This window comes from Lepisosteus platostomus, chromosome 16 (genome assembly GCF_059453375.1).
Source record: "Lepisosteus platostomus isolate fLepPlt1 chromosome 16, fLepPlt1.hap1, whole genome shotgun sequence".
In the NCBI taxonomy this organism is placed as follows: Eukaryota; Metazoa; Chordata; class Actinopteri; order Semionotiformes; family Lepisosteidae; genus Lepisosteus; species Lepisosteus platostomus.
The window spans coordinates 7348199-7365217 of record NC_142626.1 but is presented as its reverse complement, the minus strand read 5'-3'; the positions used below and the strand labels follow the sequence as shown (position 1 = coordinate 7365217).

The 17019-nt window shown below is 38.1% G+C and overlaps 1 long non-coding RNA gene across 2 annotated transcripts; it reads left to right on the top strand.

The window, feature by feature from the left end:
• The first annotated feature begins 78 nt into the window (after nucleotides 1–78).
• LOC148646786 (uncharacterized) lies at nucleotides 79–7481 on the top strand. 2 transcript variants are annotated; one of them, XR_015927518.1, is made up of 3 exons: nucleotides 87–194; nucleotides 1220–1645; nucleotides 5129–7481. It is a non-coding gene; the product is annotated as an uncharacterized LOC148646786 (long non-coding RNA). The 2 variants fall into 2 exon arrangements; XR_015927517.1 differs by lacking the exon at nucleotides 5129–7481 and having other exon boundaries at nucleotides 79–194; nucleotides 1220–2460.
• Nucleotides 7482–17019: the final 9538 nt, after the last annotated feature.

Below are 17019 nucleotides of genomic sequence, written 5' to 3'. Positions count from 1 at the left end.
TTTCATCTAACTGTCTGTGACATGATTTGTAAACAGGAAGGAGATTTGCATACCTGTGCCGCCTTACTGCTCCAAGCACTTTAAGACTCACAGTGTGGATCAGTCACTGATCAGCCCTTTCAGAGTCACTGACTCACACAGGACAATGATGCAACTGATTCTACTGCTGGGGACACTGGTGCTCTTTGCTCAAGGTGAGGATTAAAGTCTTTGTCTTACTATTGTCTTACTATTAACATGTATGTCCGCAGACTGTACATTACAAGACACTCGTTATCCATCTTGAGTTACACACGACTTTGCATACACTTTCCTGTCGGCTAGCTAGCTCATGAGGGTGCACACTCGGGGCTTGGCTAGCAGTTTCCTATTTTCATACACGCAATACATTATCTCCTCTTATTTCAAAATCCGTTTCTGTTACCTGAAGAGACACAAACACAAACTCCGTTTATCTTCATTTGTACTTATCTGTGTGAGAGCGCGCTCTGTCTGTTTGACTCTTCCGTCTTGCTATCCGAATTCCTGGTATGGTGGCCTCTTGGGTCCAAACTCAATACCTGTTTTCAGCTTGGCTTTATAATGTCAACGTGGAGTGGTGCATGCGCCCATCTTCCAGTAAAGGAAGTACCATTTTTACAGGAGGTTAAAAATAAGTGAAATATATTCAGGGTTGGTGTTTTTTATACATTCTGTTTACACTATTCTTTAAAAGAAAGAGAGAATTCCCATGTTAGGGAAATTAGTTTATCTGGGGTGAAATGCAGCTCCATAATTTTCTAACAGTGGTACAGTCCAAGGGAGCAGGGCCATATGGTACCTATTTAGGAAGGGGGGATAGATCTAACGGGGTTTTAGTCTCGTTATCGCTACAGTGTGGAGCTGATAGAACCTAAGTGTGCTAGAACTCCTGACCTCTTTCTTAGAGAAAGGGTTTTTTTTTTGTTTTGCTATATATAAATAGTCTGTGGGGAGCATTGTCATAATATACCATCATCTTTGCACCTAAGCGCAATTGAGCCATCATTTACTTTTAAAAGGACTCACTTGGGCACCCCTCCTGCCCTCCCTGTGACAATGTATCATAAGTACAAAAGGTAAGTTTTAATTCCTTAGTGTAAATGTAGCACATGTGTTTACTGAGACAAGTTCATACACAAATGTTTACTGTATAACAAGCAAGTATTAACAATTCTTTTTGTTACCATCTCACTTTCAGAGTCCAGTGGACAGATTGTTCTGATTGTTCAGTCTCCAGCTCAGTCTGTTCTCCCAGGAAGCTCTGTCTCGATCAGCTGTACAACTAGTCAGTCTGTTAGCAGCTATCTCAACTGGTACCTGCAGAAACCTGGCCAGGCTCCACAGCTCCTGATATATTATACCTCCAACCATCAGTCTGGGATTCCTGACCGTTTCAGTGGCAGTGGGTCTGGGTCACAGTATAAACTAACCATCACAGGAGTCCAGGCTGAAGATGCAGGAGATTATTAATGTCAGCAGGGTGTAAGCTTCCCTTTCACACAGTGATACACGTCTGTACAAAAACCTCTCTCAGCTCTACAGGAGCTGCTCGGGCTTATCAACAGGAACTACAGAGGACTGAGAGCAGCTGCAGAGCTGCTTCTTCTGCATTGAACTTAGCTGGGTTTGTATATCATTTATGAAATGTATTCTTATATTAAATTTTAAAAGTAATCTGTAACAAAAGTACAGTTATTGTTCATAATGTTCTGATACAGAATATGAAAATATGTTATTTTCTTCTAAGAGTTGCATTACTTTACTGTTTTAAATTTACAATAAACAAAAACCTTTTTTCAAGTTAAACAATGAAAGTGATAGAAAGTGGACAAATCTCTAACTAGAGCTAAACATTAGATTTACTCCTCACCAAAATAATATTACAAATGGGGGGTTACAAAAAAGGGAATAGCAGACAATGACCAAGCAGATTATATATAGACAAATATACCCAAACAGTTTATATGATTAGAGGCACATGAGTTCTTTGTTTTCTGGGACAGCTATGGTTGAAAAAGAAATAATGAACACTCACTGGGTTAAACAATATTTATGTCATTTATGTCATTATGTCATTTATGGTTACAATATTTATGTAATTTACATATTTACAATAAAAACTTGTTCAAGTAGGGGCTGCGTCAGCATTCGTAGGCTACAAAGGAACAAGTAAGGATTTATTCCATGCTGAAAAGAGAAGAAGAGAAACAACGTTTTGGTTGTGGAGCCTTCCACAGACACCTGAAGAAGGCTCCACAAATGTTATGTTTCTTTTTTTGTCTTTTCAGCATGGAATAAACCCTTACTTGTTCGTTTACAATAAAAAGAATGTGGATTTTAAAATGGTTAAAACTGTTACATTTATTGTAACATGATGGATTTTGATATGCATATGTTAAAGATGGTGAACCCTAAATAAAGAAACTGCTTTTAAAATTAGCTCTGTAGCATTTAAGACTCCTTTTCCCCCACAGTAGGGTCTTTACAGATGCAGCCATTCAAAGTGAACGGTACAGACACGTACCGCAGGTAATTGGCTGCGGCGTCGCGCATCATGATGCAAGATGACGCGGGATACCGCGGTACGTAATTGGTTGACCGACAGGGGCACTCGTGGTCCGTTGGTCTGTCGTAGAAAGACTTACAGTAAACGTCTTTACTGTGCCTGTTGTAGATATTGAATGTTACCAATGAAGGGAAATCTTAGTAGCTGAGCATAAAAAGAATAGGAGCATACTGTAACGCGTGTGAAGGCCATAAATGATATTAATTTTGGAACATAAACATACAGTACTGTATATGGCTGGTCTTGGTACTTTAAAGTAAAAAATACACACCAGTATTCCATTTCTCCCTAAACATTTTAAATGTTCATTTTGTAACGCATAGGTGACTATTCATTGTTATGAAAAAGACTTAAATTCGATCATGTTGTGATATTTAGAAATATAAATTTGTTTGGTGTGAGTGAGGTTTTATTTAATCTCTGACCAAGGGAAACGTTTCATTTTTTCAAAGAAATGTTTGTTAAAAAATAAAGTCATAGTTCCATGGGATTCAATCACAGACCATGTGACATGGGAGTCAGGAAACTAACACACAGCGCCACCAGATTTGATAACGCTATAAAAACGCTATAAAATAATGTGACTAGGCACAGAACAAGTTTACAGCACAGTACAATAATAAATGCTGACCATGACTTTAGAAGCATAAATTACCTTACACTCAATTTAAACACAAGCTGTCTTTCTGTATGAACCTCTAAGCTGGTTCATACAGAAATGTAGAAATCCATTAGCCTGATTATGATTAAAAAACACATAATTAAACACGCGTTTGCGATTTAAATCAGAACACGATTTAAATCAATATAAATGTTTATATTGTAACGCATACTGTCCAGCCTCCATTTCTCTATAAAAATTTACTCTATTGCACACACACACACAATAGAAGCAGGAACCGTTGTCAGAAGGGAAGAAGGTGACTATTCATTGTTATCAAAAATGACTTAAAATTGATCACGTTGTGATATTTTGAAATATAAAAGTCAATTGATTGTCCATAATATCGCTATTCTATTTTTTCGAAGAAATGTTTGTTAAAAGAAAAGTCCAGTACCAGCTGGATTTGAACACACAACCTGTGAGTTGTTAGTCAAGCACATAGACCAGTAGGCTACAGGGGAAGTTGCATGAACAGGGAGGCAAAACAGCCCTACACAGCCCTGTCGCAGTACACGAATATAATCATATCGTTATTAAATTCTTTAGATACGCGATTCCATATTATATTAGCAGAAAAGCTTAAAACTACCACTTTTTCACACGCTATTTCACATGCTAGTTAAATACTTCGATGCTTAAAATCGTTAGGGAGAAATGGAATACCGGTGTGTATTTTTCCTTTAAAGTACCGATTCCTGGAATCTGACTGGCTGACACCCTTCTGAAGTGGTTCCATAAAATCTGTCATACGGAAAAGAAAGCGTTGATACATACAAGTATCTTTTAATACAGTCTTTGCTGTGCTCTTGAGGATCCTTGTGATATTTTGAGCTCTATTTGAATGATAAGTGTCGCATTTTAAATCATTTTCGTAGTTAGAAATTATGAAACGCTCTGTTAAAAGCAAGGAAGTTTTTATGCCCGTTGAAGTAAAACAAAATGCCTGACAAAGTATGGCTTAGACAGATTCCAAGTGCTTGTACAAATGTGCTAAAGAAATTATACTTTGAGTATATAGCTTGTCCAAAGTCATCCATTATTAATACTATTAGTAATATCTTCGGTAAAGGCTTTGATCCATAAATATTTCTGATAAAGGTATGTTGTGTACTTTTGTCCAACTGAGCAATCTTGCTTTCATAAAATATACCAACATTTTAATGACTGATGATTAACATGCTGTAATACACAGTTTAAAATTAAAAGCTCAAATGCTGTACATGAGAGGTTAAGCTCCCCCTGGCGGTTTTACAAGGTGACGCCGGATAGTTTTCGGCAGAGCGTCAAATGACATGCGATTAACCACGTGTCACTGCGTGTCACCGCGTGATACCGCGACACGCCCACCGGGGTATGCCGCAAAATACCCCACCCATTTTGAATGGCTGCATCTGTATATCTCTCAGAACCACCAGTGCACCCACAGTCCAGCACCAGACTTTAGTCTTGCATAAATGCAATTTATTCTTTAGTGATTACAACATGTCTCACTGTGTACTCAAAAACATTGAACCCACGACACACAAAGTTTCTCCGAGGGACACACTCGATCACCAGAGGTTCAATAACCCATTTACTGTAGGTAGAAAAGAAAATGGTCCTTCAATATTATTTTCCCTATACAGTACATCAATTCACAAACAAGGAAACCATTTGTCCCCAATAGTTCCTGTTTGGAAGAAGAAGCAAGAACTCCCCACAGTCTAGTCTCCCCAGTCTCTGTACTGGAAATCCTCCCCCAGGCATTGCTCCACTCTGTCTGTGTCCTCAGTTCTGACTCTGCAGCCCCGTTCCTTTGTTCTGCCCCCAGGAAAACGAAGTTCTAGTACAGGGCCTCAGTTCTGGCACTAAGGTCTTTCCTCTCCCCTGTCTTACAGAAGACAGCTTCTCCTGCTCTGCCCATCATGCATAGAGGCCCGTGGGAGGAAGAGAGTCCTGTATCCATTCAAGTCAGAGTCTTTTGTTTCCTTTTCTGCTTCCCCTCTGCCTCAAGTGTGGTCCGGAGTGGATCAGCACCACCTCAACTTTCCCCATGTCAATTTCCAAGGTGTAATAATTGTAGGGACAAGGCCTATTATTTCACTTAGAATTAAGTGATATTAAGTATTTCTAAAAATCTTTGGGTGCCTGGACCAAACAGCCTGTTGCCTGTCACAGGAATGTAGTGAAAGAGGCCCTTCTCTGTGTTCAGCCACAGTATGACCTAGAGGTCTTTGCGTGAGAGCAAGTGAGGGAGACCATTTTATCTTTTGGATAAGGATCTCTCCCGGGACAATGCAGAACCATTATCAATTCTCCCTTAAGATGAATGTTGACTGCTAGCATCTGGATGTCTGGCAGAGGGACATAGGCACATCCAGAAATAATCAGAATCAGAATCACTTTTATTCGCCATTATGTGTCAGTTACAGGAATTTGCCTTGGCACATTTGGAACCTGCTCAACACAAAAATCATAGAGGTGCAAAAGGAGCATTAACATTACTAACATAATTACATTGGACAATATACAAAAGGTGGGAAGTCACAAAAACACAGTCATAATACGTGCTCATAGTTCAGTACAGATATGCAGAACATATAGACATTTCTAAGACACAAGAACATTCACATTTTACAGTACAGTGGAAATGTACAATCAACATTATAGTATATGCAGGACACATTGTAAGTTCAGAGCATATGCGAAAGTACAGTCTGAGGAGTTAGCTGCAACTATGTAAAGATGTTGGGAAAACGCACTGGTTCTTGTGCAAAATCTATCTACAAGATATACTGTATGAACCAAGTTGGCAATAATACTAACTCAATGTTTTTCAGCTGAAATGGGGAGTTGTAGGAGGAGGATGCTGGTTAAGCAGAAATATGGCATTGGGTAAGGAACTGTTCAAGTGTCTGTTGGTTTTGGTTTTTATTACTTTGAAGCATTTTCCGGAGGGAAGCTTTTGAAATAAGTGATGTCCCGGGTGGGAGGGATCTGCAGCAATCTTGGTGGCCGGATTTACTGCTCTAGATTTGTAAACCATGGCAAGGGATGAAAGATAAGGCGCTGCAATTGGTTTTTGGACTGTGCAGTAGCGGAGCCAAACCGGACAACAATAAAGGAAATTATCACACTTTCAAAAATTGCTCTGTAAAATATGAGAATAGATTGTGCAATGCCAAGCTTCTCGGGATGTCTCAAAAAGTACACGCTCTGCTGTGCTTTCTCTATAATGGAAAAATGTTTTCATCCCAGTGGAGAGTGTTAGAGATAACATGACCCAGGAATTTGCAGGATTCCACCACATTGACAGTAATGTCCTTAATTACCATGGGAGGAAGGTGCTGGAGGGTGCTTTCTGAAGTCAATTATCTACAGTTTTAGTGGTGTTGAGATCCAAGTTGTTAGTGATACACCACGTTGTGAGGTGATCCACTTCCTTTCTGTACCGGCTCTCATTGCCATTTGTGACGAGGCCTATAAGAGTGGTGTCATATGCAAACTTGATAAATTTAACTGAGGGGTCGCCAGAAGTGCAGTCATTGGTGTACAAGGAATAGAGTAGAGGAGAGAGCACATTTGTGCTGATAGTTCGACAGGTTGAAAGATAGGGACCCACTCGAACATACTGCTTATGGTTAGTCAGAAAGTCGAGAATCCATTTACAAATGGACTGGCTTACATTAATTTCTGAGAGTTTGCTAGGAATGATTGTGTTGAATGCTGAGCTAAAATCCACAAACAGGATTCTAGCGAACGTGCCTCTAAGGTCCAGATGTAGCAGGACAAAGTGTACGCCCATATTCACAGCATCATCCACTGACCTATTAGCCCTAGATGCAAACTGCAGGGGATTAAGGTGAGTAGCAGTGACAGTCTTCAGGTTATTAAGAATCAAGTGTTTAAATGCATTAATTATCACTGATGTTAGTGCGATGGGTATGTAGTCATTGAGGCAGGTTATTTTGTCCTTTTTTGGAACAGGAACAATGATTGAAGATTTAAAGCAGTGCAATTTAAATTCACTGCTTTATCAGTGCCTGCTATGAATCCTTAAGGTGTCCATCCTGCAATGTTGTTATGAACAATATCAAGTGCATATCTGCTATCAGCATATACTGTATTGTGAAGTCTTTTAGATGACATCTACTGGTTTTACATCCATTCCCGGAGGACATTAATCTTGGGTTCCACTTTGGTGGCTGAATTAAACTATCCTGTTGCTGTTTACTGAGCACTATTCAAAAGTAGGTGATGTAACTGCTCACTGTAAATGAAATAATTTTTGAGGGTCAGTAATGCCCAATGCTGGAGCAGCAGTTCATCAGATTTTGCTCTGTGCAAGATCTAAGGGGAACTGTCAGTGATTCTTTCAATCAACATTAACAACAAACTTCTATTAGTCTTTTTGTTACGGTCAAATTATTTTTTTTTATTGTTGAAACGTATCTACTTACATCCTGTATTTTCCTCAGCATATTTTATAAATTGGCAGCAATAGGTGTGAAACAAGCAGTTCTATTATCCAGATGCTTATAATCAATAGAGAATCTCCAGGAGCCATCTCAAGCTGGGACTTGATATACTGACAAATGTTTATTGGATATCACTGGAGATACCATACCCTTAGCACAGCTATTGGATTTCTTTGAAATCTGCTTCAGTTTCTTTCATTGTTTCATAAGGTTATGTGGTTGACCTTTATTTACAATTTCCACACATTCACCTCAATAATTTTTCAACATCACCTATACTTTAGTGTGGTTCTTAAAAATAATACCTATATCTTTTTTTTAGTTTCAATGTGATTCTAGCCTTGTTTGTTCCCATTTGACTAAAGTCATGTTGTATTCTGTATTATTTTAGTTCCTGTAAAAAAAATTAGAACTATGTTTTGTGTTAGTGGTAAGGTATGACCAATCCTTGGCAAATATTCCAGGTTATGGTGTTAGTGTTTAACCCTGTGTATTCCTTGTTGTGGATAAACAAGTGATAATTTGTAATAATTTAATCATTTGTGTACTGCCCATATCGATTACCAAAAAGGCCCCAGATCAGAGCAGTACAAGAAGTGATTTTGTGAAAAATAGCAGTAATTGGTTTGCGCCTAGCAGGGTTGTTAACAGAAGAAGTGGTCAACTTGAAAGAACAGGATGTAAACCACCCAAAACTGAATCAAACCCACCTCACCAGTTTGTACTGCAAGAGGCTATACTGTTTTAGAAATCTTTAGTAAGTTGTCTGTTCTGAGAGGCAGACTCCTCACTGTGGTGTTGCATATAATGGCTGAATCTGCACAAGGGCGACTCCTGCTCCTCTGTTGAACAACCATGGGAAGAAAAAAACAAACTTCACAAAAAACAAGATCATCTTTCTTTATAGCATAAATAAATGCGGATTGAAAGATGAAAACTATTTTTTCTCAATTGCGTGCACATCCAAAGATGACTGAAGTTTGCAGAGAAATGTGCTTATCTTATAAAGTTGACCATATGGGAGCAGTGATGTTTTTCACTCAATATGGGAATGAAATTTCTTTGCTTGTTTTCAGAAATTATGAAATCAATGTTAAAAGTCAAACCCCTGTATCTGAGATGATAATTTAAGAAAAGTACAACATTATTTGAAGTAGTAGTTCAGGTGGGTAGCTGCGTCGGCATGTGTAGACTGCAAAGGAATATAGGTTTATTCCATGCTGAAAAGATAAGAAAGAAAATACAGTGTTTCGGCTGTGGAGCCTTCTTCAGGTGTGAGAAAGACAGGGCAGTAAGCAAAGATAATGTAGTGGGAGAACAAGAGCTGGGAGAGAGGAGGAGAGAGGGGAGGAGCAGGGGACAGAAAGAGAGGCCAATCAGGAAGTATGAAGTCAGTATAGGTGAGGAGGGTGTGAAATGAAACCTACAATGAATAGAGAGAATTTAAAAGAAAAGTAGTCTGTCGTTGAGAGAAGGGGGAAGGTGTGATCCTAGCTGCAGGATAATTTTAGTTTCTGTAGTCTTTCTGATGTATGACTTAGGAATTATATTCATTATTGAAGTCTAGTTAAATGACTTTCAGGTGAATTTTCAGGTGACCCATCACTGGAGATGGTATTTTATATTAAGTATACTGTATATTGAAGATATAAATACAGTTTACTGATGTGTCTCAGTTTGAACAATGCCAGTCTATATTTGGAAAACTTGTCTATTTACTAGCTTTTTGATACAAATACATTTAAATTTTGCAATCGCTTTTCCTAGATGTAAAGAGAACCTCCACTGTAACTAGATTAGAGTTTGTTAAATAGTTTACTTTCCTTATATTTCAATTAATACTCAACCTGGCTCTTCAGGTAGTTCTGTTTTGCTGATGAGTTAAAGCATTTATGATGTATCTTACATTTTAAAAATACAGTCTAATAAAATAAAATGTAATGAGAGAGTAGTTGATATTTCACAAAGATGAAGAATTAAAAAAAAGAAAATTAAAGAAACAATGAGCATTCAGATATTTAAGAGTCTTTATTTTCTGAGTTACCTCTAGAAAAGACATTATAGACTGAAACACCATTTATTGTCACTTACTGAGCAAAATATAATTCCAGAAACCTTTCCACTAATTTAAGTCAAACAGGGGAAATAACACAGCATAGCTTCACTGCCTGACATTCACAATGTGATCTGTAGTAGATCTGTGACAATTCCAAAGCTATATTTTACTGCATATGTTTACTGGCACTGATCACTCTATCTGAAAAGACAAACAGAAACTTAAAAACTTTGGCTAAAACATATTCATCCTTGTTACATAACATTTGCCAAATTAACATGCATGTCTTTACACAGATATCAAATGATTATTTGCAGTCTGGTTTCATTATGTTGAAGTTTCTGCAGACGTACAGTATTACAGAGAATTAGTCACAGTCATTGTTTCTTGTCTTAACAGTTCTCTCAAGGTGAATCTTTCCCCGCCAGCAGCCTGATGCTTTCCAAAGGGTTCCAGTTCATATTCAGCTGCAGCAAGCGTACTTTGAATGATGCTTTCTAATTTTTCTTTGGCAGCAAGGGGCGCACATGGCTGGCCACATCATTGAAGGAGATCTTGACATAATTGGGAACATTATCCCCAGGGAAGGAAACAAGCTGGGAGCCCTGGCGATTGACACCCTCGTACAGCACCCAGACACCACCTTTCACTTTGTGGGAAGAAGCTATGTCGCTGAAAGCGATTGCCTGAAGATTGGTTTCCTCTCGTAGGATCACTTCCCTTCCTTTGTAATTGACATGCTCAAACAGCTGGATTTCAGGGTTGTCCAGTTCATCTGTGATCATCCGTAGGGAAGAAAATTTTCCTTTGTCATCAAGGGTAGGGTACTCTCCTTCCTCAAACACCCGTTGCTTTCCAACAAAATTCTTTTCATAATATGCTACCCATGGCGCACCGATAACTTTCAAAGATGAGATGGCGTTGTCGAAGCCCCTTTCCTCTAGGTCATGGACATTGTTCTTGAATTCAGCTGTTCTGCCGGTGAACCCCTCGTTTGTAAAAACAATGATCTTGCTCATTTTGAATGATGGCTGGACGAGGTCAGAGGCTGGGAGAATGCAAGTGCTTCTTATGCAGCTTCTTGTGACTCTGCTGAGAACAGTGACTGTTACCTGGCGAGCAGAGCTGCCCTTTTATCCTAATCTCTTCCAAAGTGGGTGTTGACAAGGACAATGCGATGGGCGTGTCGCATCATTTCGCGTCATGTCGCGTCATACCGCATCATATTGTATGCAAATTAGATTATGTTAATAGTATCAGGAATCACCTTGTAAAACCACTAGGTGGAGCTAATAAAGCTTAACCTCTCATGTACAGCATTTGAGCTGTTGCCAGACAACACCTGGTTTTGAATCCCGATCACTGCTGAGGGATAATCTTAAGAAATTAAGTTGTATACTCTTTAGACTTTTAAATTTAAACTGTGTATTACAGCATGTTAATCATTATACATTAAAACGTTGGTATATTTTATGAAAGCAAGATTGCTCAGTTGGACAAAAGTACACAACCAACCACCTTTATCACAAATATTTTAATTGTGCAGAAATATTTTATGCATCAAAGTCTTTACCAAAGATATTTCTAATAGTATTAATAATGAATGACCTTGGACAAGCTGTAAACTCAAAGTATTACCCTGGTCCACATTCTTTGTAACCGTCTTTGTAAACCAAAATACTGACAAAAAGTAACACCACAGCATTTTGTTGATCCGATCACACATTCGTTTCCAATTATACAAAGTAAGTCTTGCCTTTCACACGCTCATAAAAGATATTAATTTAGGAACATAAGCATATTACTGTATGTAAACTGTACTGTATATTGCTGGTTTTGGTAGTTAAAGAAAAAATACACACCAGTATTCCATTTCTCCCTAAGCATTTTAAGCATCAAAGTCTAATATGTGGTTATTTCGGAAACGTTTTTACATGCTCCTTCTGACCGTATTACTGTACGTTTATATACTTTGAGTGAAAAGTGATCGTTTTTCTGCGAATTCGCTCGTTATCGGAGTAGACAAGAGCATTCTTTTAGAATTGGATTAATAGGGAATATAATATGGATTTAATATGGATTAAACAATATAATTATATGTACTTTGTACTGTTGCACAAACAGTAGTATAAGACTTTCCATTGATATGTGTACTTCTGTTTCACTGTTTAGCATGTGTCTGTGGCATGATGGCTTAAGTGACTGACTTATAAGGCTAAGGTCGGGTGTTTGTATTTGGCTATCATCAAGAGTTTTCTTTTAACAAATAAACATTTCTTTGAAAAACTAAAATAGCAAATATTATGGACACTACTGTATATTGACATTTTTTATATTTCTAAATATCACAACATGTTCAAAGCTAAGTCATTTATTTATAACAACGAATAATTTCAAACTGCTACTGATATTATTACTGACTAAATATTATCAAAACTATATTGAATTTGTTGGTCTTTCTAAATATCACAAAACATTCAAAGTTAAATGAGTTGAGCGATTACCATTTTCCATGAATTCTTGCGCTCGTTATCGCAGTAAAAGAAACTCATACTTTTCAGAATTTAATTATTTAAGCAATAAGGCATGAGAGGCCGTGCTATATTGTGGATATAGTCACAGTTAAAAGGTGGTGTTAGGCCTGACGCGATGCAGAGGGCCGGCAACCCTTTTAACTGTGACTATATCCACGATATAGCACAAGCCTCGAGTGCCTTATTGCTTTTATAAAACTGTCCCCAAATATGCGATTGCTGTATAGAATGAATTTTAATTTAAAAAATTTATTTAACATGAAAATAAAGCTGTTTACGTTCCTCCGCTTGAGAATATAGTCCGTCATTGCTATGCAATGCAGAAACACAGCCACAAGTAACATTAACTAGCAAAGAGAGGACATTAGCTTGCCAATATGATAAAGGAATACATTTTTTTGTTTATTTCTTTAGCACATTTATTTTAACATTTCCATCGATCGTACAAGCACTGAAAAACTGTTCAATCCCTAGTTCGTCAGGCATTTTCTTTTTTGCTGCGGGAGTGCTCCCACTGGTACTGGTCTCAGTGCCTTCTAGGATATAACGCCAGCGATTTGTTGTTAAAATTGGGTTTCCAATAACGCCGTAGCGAACTCTTGCTTTTATGTCCGCTATAACAGACATAATCTCCCTTGCTTTTAACCGAGCATTTCATAATTTCTAAGAATGAAAATTATTTAAACTATGCAACACTTATCATTCAACGAGAGCTCAAAATATCATAAGGATCCTCAAGAGCGCAACAAAGACAGCAGAAAAAGATACTTGTATCAGATACACGAGAATCCAAGCTTTTTTATCTATGCTTTCTTACCTACGCTAAGAAGTAGTCTTTAAAATTTCTTTATCACACAGTAAAAAGTCAAATTTCTGGGATGTGCGTGTATCAGAGAATATAGCTTCAAAAGTGTATCAGCCAATCAGATTTCAGGACCGGAATTATCCGTTTTATAATAGGGAATATAATATGGAATCATGTATCGAAAGAAATTAATAATTATATCAATTTAAGGATCTAAATATCTAAATAAATGTATCTATATAGCTGGTAGTATTACTGTATTCCACTTTCTTTGTAAACACGTTTTATTAACACCCAAATTGCAGCCGGTGTGAAAGAGAAAAAAGTGAATCCTGTTTTTTGTTATTGTCTGTAGCTCAAATCCTGCTTAACTAAAAATTAGACACAAGAAGAGTATTATTGAATAATGTTGTGAGGCTCTGGCACAAGTTCTCTGTAAACTGAAGAGTTATAGAGGAGACACGTTGTGTATCGCCTCTTTTTACATTTGTAAAAAAAACATTCCAATGTTAATACGACACAGAAGATATTATTAATAATGTAGCATTTTAGGGCTCACGTGGGTTTGCGCCCTACACCCTGAGGGACCGCTGTGCACATACAGAATGTTCACAATTCGAGAATTACTGCTCAACACGAGTTCGTGCGAACAACCCGCATAGGTGATATTTAGAGATACTGTATATATTGTAGTATTTTCGGGTTCGGCGAGGATCGTTGACTGAAAAACTGCACTTTTATTTTTTGGCACAGCTAGAGCACCACAACTCACATTCAACCACATCACAGCACAGATCAAACAGCAATATCTTACACACTGGGAAACACACACACAAACACATCATAAACTGGAATTCTACAGAACCCTAAACAGCCAATACACACTAGCTTAATATTTGACCAAGATAAGAAACAGCAAAAAGAAACAGACCTTGAGGAAGTAAAGGCTCAGTGACCACAGCCTGGCCATAGAAACTGGACACAGGCAGACCTGGCTGCCCAGAGAGGACAGGCTGTGCTCCCACTGCCAGCAGGGAGAAATAGAGACAGAGGAGCACTTCCTACTGCACTGTGACAGATATTCTGGGATTAGAGAAACATTCTTCCCTAGTTTCAGAAATCTAATCCCAGAGTTCCCACACCTGCCAGAATCACAATGGGTCCCAATTCTACTGGGAGAGGGAGGCAGGAACTCAGTTGAACCGGCAGCCCAGTATGTGATCTCCTGTCACAGCCTGAGAAACAGTGAATTTTTCTCCCAATATTACTCAATATGTATACAGTATAAGTAAATATTTTATGATATTTTATGAAACCTCTAAGTCATACTGTGGCTGTAGTCATACAGAGAAGGGCCTCTTTCGCTACATTCCTGTGACAGGCAACAGGCTGTTTGGTCCAGGCAAACAAAGATTTTTAGAAATACTTAATATCACTTAATTCTAAGTGAAATAATAGGCCTTGTCCCTACAATTATTACACACCAGGGGGAAAGCTTAGGTGGTGCTGATCCAGTACAGACCAGACTTGAGGCAGAGGGGAAGCAGAAAAGGAAACAAAAGACTCTGACTTGAATGGATACAGGACTCTCTTCCTCCCACGGGCCTCTATGCAAGATGGGCAGAGCAGGAGAAGCTGCTTTCTGTAAGACCACAGGAGAGAGGAAAGGCCTTAGTGCCAGAACTGAGGCCCTCTGCTGGAACTTTGATTTCCTGGGGGCAGAACAAAGGAACAGGGTTGCAGAGTCATATAAAAATGTCCGTATTATTTTGCACTGTTCGCCATATTACTTTTGCACTTGTTTTGTCCAGTTTGTATACTTTTCTCTGTGTATCTGCACAGTTTTTCACAATTTTGCACTGGTACCACACTGTTGTTTACACTGTTATTGTTATTGTATTTCTATTGTCTTGTCTGCTGTTCTATATATTGCATCTCATAGACTAATGAAAAACATTTTTCACTATACTATACACCTGTGTAAGTATGATGACAAATAAAGTTGAATTGAATTGAATTGACAAGTGAGAAGGGAATTGTCTCCAAGTAATCAGGGTCTACAGTCAGGTGGTGTCCATGACAAACAGTGCTGAGAGACTTGTAGATGGAGAAGAGGCTGGCTGCCACTCCAATGATATCTCGAACCACAGACCAGCAGCCAGAGTGAACACAACAGTCTTAAATTGAATTAATAATGATACTTAATAATTAAAGCAAGCTATATAGTAAATAAGGAAATCTAATATTTGTGTAAGCCATGCAGTGTGTCTCTTACATGATTGTCTTTTGGGATGGAGATGTCCTAATCTTAATTTTTGAGCACTATTAGATGGATGTGCACCTTGAATCCAAGGTATAAGCATGAGACGCAAGTTTGCTGATGTGAAGATGTAGCAGAGATGCATGATCTATATGATCCCTTGTAGCAATACTGTGTGCACACCACTTTTGGATTGAAATAGGCTTCTGAATGTAAAAAGAATGCCAGGCACTATATCTTGTTATAATGTTTCTTTAGATAAATGGATAAAGAGATCCAGTTTTGAAGGAGTCTCTTTGTCTGTAACAAAATAATTAGAATTATATATACTTATATTACAATTAGAATATTTATGAACAACTGAAAATGTAAATGAACGCACTCCATCCATGGTCTTTCAACTCTGAGCTGTATCTTAAGTGAGATGCAGAAATGTCAGAAATCAATTGTCTTCCAGAAAAAAAAAACACAAATTGCATATTTACCCTCACACCTTTCCAGTTAGGTCGTAACGAACTCTGAGTCACTCCTGGTTAACTGGAAAAAGGAACAAGTTCATTTGAACTCTAAATTGCACCTCCAGTGAGATGCAAAATGATCCAAATCAATGTTCTTCAGAAAAACAATATTTCACTATATTTTCCAGGTAACCAGAAAATAAAAAATGTGTCTGAGATTAACATCCAACTTAAGGGATAACAAGATCCAGTTTTGAAGGAGTCTTTGTCTGTAACAAAATAATTAGAATTATATATAATTATATTAAATTAGAATATTTATGAACAACTGAGAATGTAAATAAACACACTCCATCCTGTGGAGCGGTGGCTCTGTGGCCAAGGATCTGTGCCTGTGGCTGGTAGAAGTATCCTACTCTGTAGGGCCCCTGAGCAAGGCCCTTCACCGTAGCTTCTCCTGGGGTGCTGTACAATGGCTGACCCTGCACTCTGAACCCAAGCCTTCTCTCCTTGTCTGTGTGTCTCATGGAGAGGAAGCTGGGGTATGTGAAAAGACAAATTCCCAATGCAATAAATTGTATATGGCCAATAAAGTGATCTTATCTTATGGTCTTTCAACTCTGAGCTGTATCTCAAGTAAGATGCAGAAATGTCACCAATCAATGGTATTTCAGAAAAAATAACACAAATTGCATATTTACCCTCACACCCTTTTTCCAGTTAAGTCGTAACGAACTCACTCCTGGTTAACTGGAAAAAGCAACAAGTTCATTTGAACTCTGAGTTGCACCTCCAGTGAGATGCAGAAATGATCCAAATCAAGGTTCTTCAGAAAAACAATATTTCACTATATTTTCCAGGTAACCAGAAAAGAAATAATGTGTCTGAGATTGACATCCAACTTATTAGATAAAATCAAAATCACCCACGCTTGAATTTCTTAATGTCTTCGGGGCTGAATAATAGCTGTTTTTAAATCCTACAAAGCACTATTGTCTAGTTCCTACTGTAGGTGTGCTCAATATGCATCACCTGTAACAGTTAATGGCAAGAAACAAAACACCTGTATTTGTGAACATTACTTCAGTTTTCATACAGGTTACCACAGATACAGTTTGTGCTTTCAGCTGTTTCTCCAAAACTGCATCCGATAAGCTTCGTCCTCTTGTCATTTTATTTGGAGAAAGGAAAGTGAGGA